Source organism: Zonotrichia albicollis, chromosome 6, assembly GCF_047830755.1.
Source record: "Zonotrichia albicollis isolate bZonAlb1 chromosome 6, bZonAlb1.hap1, whole genome shotgun sequence".
Taxonomy (NCBI): Eukaryota; Metazoa; Chordata; class Aves; order Passeriformes; family Passerellidae; genus Zonotrichia; species Zonotrichia albicollis.
Window position 1 is genome coordinate 10,896,526 of NC_133824.1, and position 5,436 is coordinate 10,901,961.

The 5,436-nt window shown below is 47.2% G+C and overlaps 1 non-coding gene across 1 annotated transcript; it reads left to right on the plus strand.

The window, feature by feature from the left end:
• The first annotated feature begins 4,645 nt into the window (after window positions 1-4,645).
• TRNAT-UGU (transfer RNA threonine (anticodon UGU)) lies at window positions 4,646-4,718 on the plus strand. The gene has a single exon. It is a non-coding gene; the product is annotated as a tRNA-Thr (tRNA).
• Window positions 4,719-5,436: the final 718 nt, after the last annotated feature.

Genomic DNA, 5,436 nt, shown 5'->3' on the forward strand with positions numbered 1-5,436 from the left:
ACAGAGATGCAACCACCCACCTTTTCGCTTAAGAGCTGGTTCTTCCCTTGCTTTGGTGAAGAATGTTGGCAACTGGTTGGGGCAGATCTCTGGAGCTGCACATGCTGATCCTGTAAATGCATCCCTTTGGATTTGTGCCAGGAAACTTCGTGGTCAGACATCTGCAGCAGCGCTCCAGCAGGACCATTCTGCTTTGGTACCTCACTTTCAGTGGGAAAGAGGCAGCTGAGTGCCATGCACAGGGAGAATGCAGTGCTGGGTACTGGGAGAATGCAGTGCCATGTACAGGGAGAATGCAGTGCCATGCATTGGGAGAATGCAGTGCCAGGCACTGGGAGAATGCAGTGCCATGTACAGGAAGAATGCAGTGCCATGCACTGGGAGAATGCAGTGCCAGGCACTGGGAGAATGCAGTGCCATGTACAGGAAGAATGCAGTGCCATGCACTGCTGCCCCCAGCCATGGCCTGTGCTGGGTTCCCAGCCCAAGCCATGCTCAGGAGCAGGAGCAGTCTGTGCTCCATGGCACAGGCAGGGTTGGTTTGGTGTCACCAGACCTAGGCTCAAAGCTTCCAAGAGCTGGAAAGCTGCACATTGGCACCTCTGACAAAGTAAGTGCTAGCACACTGCTCCAGCACAGGGATGCTATTTTGGCAGCATGTTGGACTCGTTAGGTGGGACTGTCAGTGCCTGAAAAAGGTGGAAATCAGTAAAGAGACAGGTCCTCAGTATCTCCCTTTGATGTCTCCAATAACAGGAAAGGCAGCCTATGCCACTGTTCTGGTACAGTGACATTAAAAAATCCAAAAAGAAATGCAAATCATTAAAAACCGAGGAGATCCCTGCAATTTGGCTGTGCTCCTGATCAACAAAGCTAGTTTTCTGGTTTCTCCCATTAGCCCAGCTGCAATATGTGCAGAGGCAGATTATGTATCAGGCCAAAATATTAACGTTCACAGCATTAATGCTTTGGAGCCTTTAAAATGAAGAGCACTAACAGAAAAATCTTTTCAATCCTTTCATATAAAATCCCATCATTCTGAACTGACAAAAATAAATGCAGTGAACTTTCAGTGCTATTGCACCATATAAAAAGGTTATTAAAAATGTATTTGAAGGACTAGCTTTGTCAATACTAATGCACTGAAGAAAGGGAGGGCGTCCACTTCAGGCACTGATGTACAGACTTAGGGAGGGAGTGATTACTGCAATAACAGCTTCTGGCAGCTTTAAGTTGGACAGCATTTTTAGACTTCATATGCAAAGAATCGCCTTCAGTTATAAAAAGATGAGCCACTTAGTAATATGGAGGTGAAATAAGAATGTGTGTTTAAAGAAATTCTGCCAAGTAGATATTGGTTTGGCTCTGAAAATGTGTTTGAAAGATGGGGTGGGAGAGATAAAAGATAGCGGTGTAGAGAAATAGGAGAGAACTGGTAGGAATGTAAATGATTTATTGGTTTATTTGTTGATTCTTATTTCCATAGTAATCAGAAGGGTTTTTAGAGATGATCTGTACATTCCCTAAAGTGATATGAACACAGCAACAAATTGCCAGTGCATGAAAGTTTTAAAGCACGATTGCCTCCACTTTGAGAACTGGGTCCACACTTCTTATCTTGAACTCAGACACCACTGACCTTGCCATTCATTTTGGAGTAAATAACTATTTGATCAAGATTCAGTATTACTACAATGGGGTTTTGGTCCCTGTCTTCCTAGACCAAATGAAAACCAGTCAATCTTGTTTCATGGATGTAAATGAGCCTAGAACAAAACAGTAACAGACAGAAAAAGCCAGTATTTAAAACCTTTACATTCAGTCATTTATATAAGAGTAGGAATTTATTTTAAATTAAAATTGTGGGGGTTTTTGATAATGCTCCCTCTGAAAAACACAGAAAACACTCTACTCCTCCCATTGGTACGTGCTGCCACTTCCAGTTTTGTTCTCCTCAAGTATCACAACTGGTGCATTTCTTTTGGTGTTCAGGGAAGATGAACATCTGTGACTCCAGGAGTCAGTCCCTGATGAAGGGAGAAGGTAAGTGCCAAGTGCCTCAGCTGTGCTGACAGCGCTCACACAGGTTTGGTACAATCCTGTCTTTCTGAGCCTCAGCTCCTAGGAGAGTTGTGTTCTGTATTGCTTTCTTTTCAGTGCACAGTCCTTTTCCCAAGATAATTGAATGAATGGAATGCCCATTAGCTCTTGAGGCCTGTGTGTCTTAAGGATGCAAGGCTTTTAAATAATAAACCCAGTACAACTGTTCTTGTTCAGAGAGGGTCCCTTTGAACTACAGCTGGAATGTCTGGCAGCCCTAGTGGTGAAAGGTCCATCCCCATCAGGCCTTAAAAAACATTTCTGAAATCTTTTCTGGCTGTTCTGCCTTAGAAGTGACATGAAGTAGCAGAAGAAAACAACAAATGTTGAAGAGAACTTATGGTAACATGTAACAAGTTTTCATAAATTATAGTTTTGGTTTGGTGTTGGGCATTTTGGGTGTTTGGGGCTTTTTAAAAATAATGTTAAATATGTTCTGGACTTCTGTGCACTGATGCACTTGCATGACAGTCTCCAGCAGGGATTTCATTGACTTTTCCAAGTTCATACATAGGCATGTGGCAACCCAGGCTGAGCATGAAAAGTGGCATGGGGGAAAAAACTACATAGTCTTTTGCAAGGCAATGCCATTTTTCTGTTTTCCAGGGTGTGACAACTACTCATGACAATATTATCTTAACAACAAATAATCTACAAATAATGTAGGCCTATAGTTTGCTACAATGCAGTGCTCTTAAACTTCCACTGCATTACACATGTGCAGATAGGACACACACACACACCATCTAGAAAAGCTTTAAAGCTGCCACTGGCAGTCATCACAGTTTCGAAGACTGAAAAGTCCGCAACCTGGCTTAGTATCAAGCATATCTCAGAGGAGACATGTCCTTAAAATAACACAGAAAATAATGTATGATTAATACATACATATGTAATTTTAACACTAATATCATGGTCATGACGACTAGAAATACAACTCACACTTGTTATTTCCAGAGTAGAGATTTGAGATGAAATGCTTAGTGGATCCAAACACTTAATCTTCATTGAATATTTTCACAATATTCAAATATACATGCATGTAATGAGTATCATTCAATGAAGAAAATGGACTTGCCCCTGTTATTCTGTTGACTGTATCTACTATCCAGCTGCTGCATAGAGCTTTGTTTTATGAATCAGCAATAATTTTTCAGTGTTTATTTCAAATTTTACTGACATCCTTTATTAAAATCTATCAGGGCGTTAAAGTGAGAAGATACTTTGAATGAAAAAGTCTTTGGGGAGAAATCACATATTAACACATCTAGTGCCCAGGATACTGCAGACCCTGATGCTGCTGTGGACTTTTGAGGTTTATTTCCATAGTGTAACATTCTTTGTTTCAAGATTTTGTTAAGCCAAGCCAGGTTTACGAGCTCCCCCACTGCATCCCTTTCCCATCTGCTGATCCAAGTCTGAATTCTATACAAAGAGATATTAGTACAGAATGAAAGAGAGATATTAGTACAGAATGAAGACAGGGCCCTGAACAGAGCTTTCTGAAAGGCATATGGCTGCAATAATTTTATCTGCCATGAAGTTTAAAAAAATGTTCAGGCAATTCATAAGTGATCACAGACCCCTCGCCAATGCGTGCTGTTAGCAGGGATGATACCCAGCACCAGCAGTGCACACCAGCAGTACACTGAGACGGATCGAACAGCGTGGCTGCCTTCCACCTTTTAGCTGTCAGCTGATGCTTCTGAGCTCTGTAACCTCTGTTAAAGTTGATCTGCAGGAACCAGGTGAAAGAATTACCTACAAATCCTCTCTAGGGTCCATGCTCAGCGCTGCAGGGCGACACCAAACAAGTGATGCTCAGAAGCCCTGGGCAGCACCTCTGCTCGCAGCAGCCTTGCTCACACTTCGTAACAACACCCAACCTCTGTTGTAGTAACCCTTTGTTACGACAGGGTGTTTTTACTCCTAGCCGGTACAGATCAGGCTGTATGTCAGACATTCGCCCACCCACCCCGTATTTCTTCTCCAGTGCCTTTGCTGGCCCGGCCGGACGTGCTCATTCCAGCAGCTTTATTTGCCGCTATTGCAGCGGGCCCAGGGACCCTCCCGCGGCCCGGGCTCCCCTACGCAACCGCGGTGGCCGCCGGGGAGGGCCGGGAGCGGCACCCCGGGGCTGGCGGGCGAGAGCTGGGGCAGGGCGGCGGGCGGGATCCCCCGGGGAACGGGGACAAACAGAGCGGCGGGCTGGATCCCACGGAGAGAGGGCACAAACGGGACGGCGGGCGGGGTGCCGGGGGAGAGGGCACAACCAGGGCAGCGGGCGGGGCGCCGGGGGAGAGGGCACAAGCGGGGCGGCAGGCGGCTCCCGCCGAGTTCCGGCAGTTCCTGGGCGGGCAGGAGCGGCTCCGGGCGGGCCGCGGGCTCCCCCCGGCGGCCGCGGCGGGCAGGCCGCTGTGCAGGGCGGGCCCTCAGGGGCCAGCGGAGGGCGGAGCCGGCGGCTCGGGGCCCTGGGCGCCCGGCAGGGGGCGGCGGGGAGGGCCTGGACAGGTCTTAGACACAACCGAGATCATTATGGAACGGCGGCTCCATAGCTCAGTGGTTAGAGCACTGGTCTTGTAAACCAGGGGTCGCGAGTTCGATCCTCGCTGGGGCCTTAGGGTTTTGTTTTAGCTTTTTTTTTCCAGTCATGCACCCACGACTAACGAGTCTGATTTTGGGTATTTTGGTGGTGGCGGACCAGTGCATGCGTGCAGGCTCCGGGGGCTTCCTCTTAAAGGAAACGCTTTGGAAACAAACGCGTTCTGTAAAACCTGAATGTTAACATTACCAGCGGCCGCCAAATTAACTCATGGCTGTGCTTCGTGCCGGCAGGGGAGTGGGGGGGGGAACAATAACCTCTTTGGGAAGCAGCGTGGGAATGGCTGAGTAAATATTTGCACAGCTCGCGTCACAATTTTCCTGATGGCAGCTTTGGCAAAATACTGTTAGGGATTTAAAACGAACAAATTGCCCCTGAGTGGAGAATAAGCTGGACAGGATTATCTGAATCTTCACAGCTTGTCAGGCAAGCCAGGCTGTTGGGTTTATTTCTGTGCTGGAGACTGGACAGCAGAAATGTAATGATTCTTTGCCCCTTCCACTCCCCTTTTTACGTTATAGAAAGAGCTAGAAAGCCCCACACAAATCGCCTTGAGCACAACGCTTCAAAGATACGCATTTGGGTTTTTTTCAGATACCTTGTCAGGGGGGCGTTTGGTTTCCAGCACTGCAAGCACAGGAGCAATCGTTAACGCCATCAAAGAGGGCAATTAATACGCGCGCTCCGCTGAGGGGGAAGGCGCAGGCCCGCAGCCCATGCGGGGCTCGGCCCAG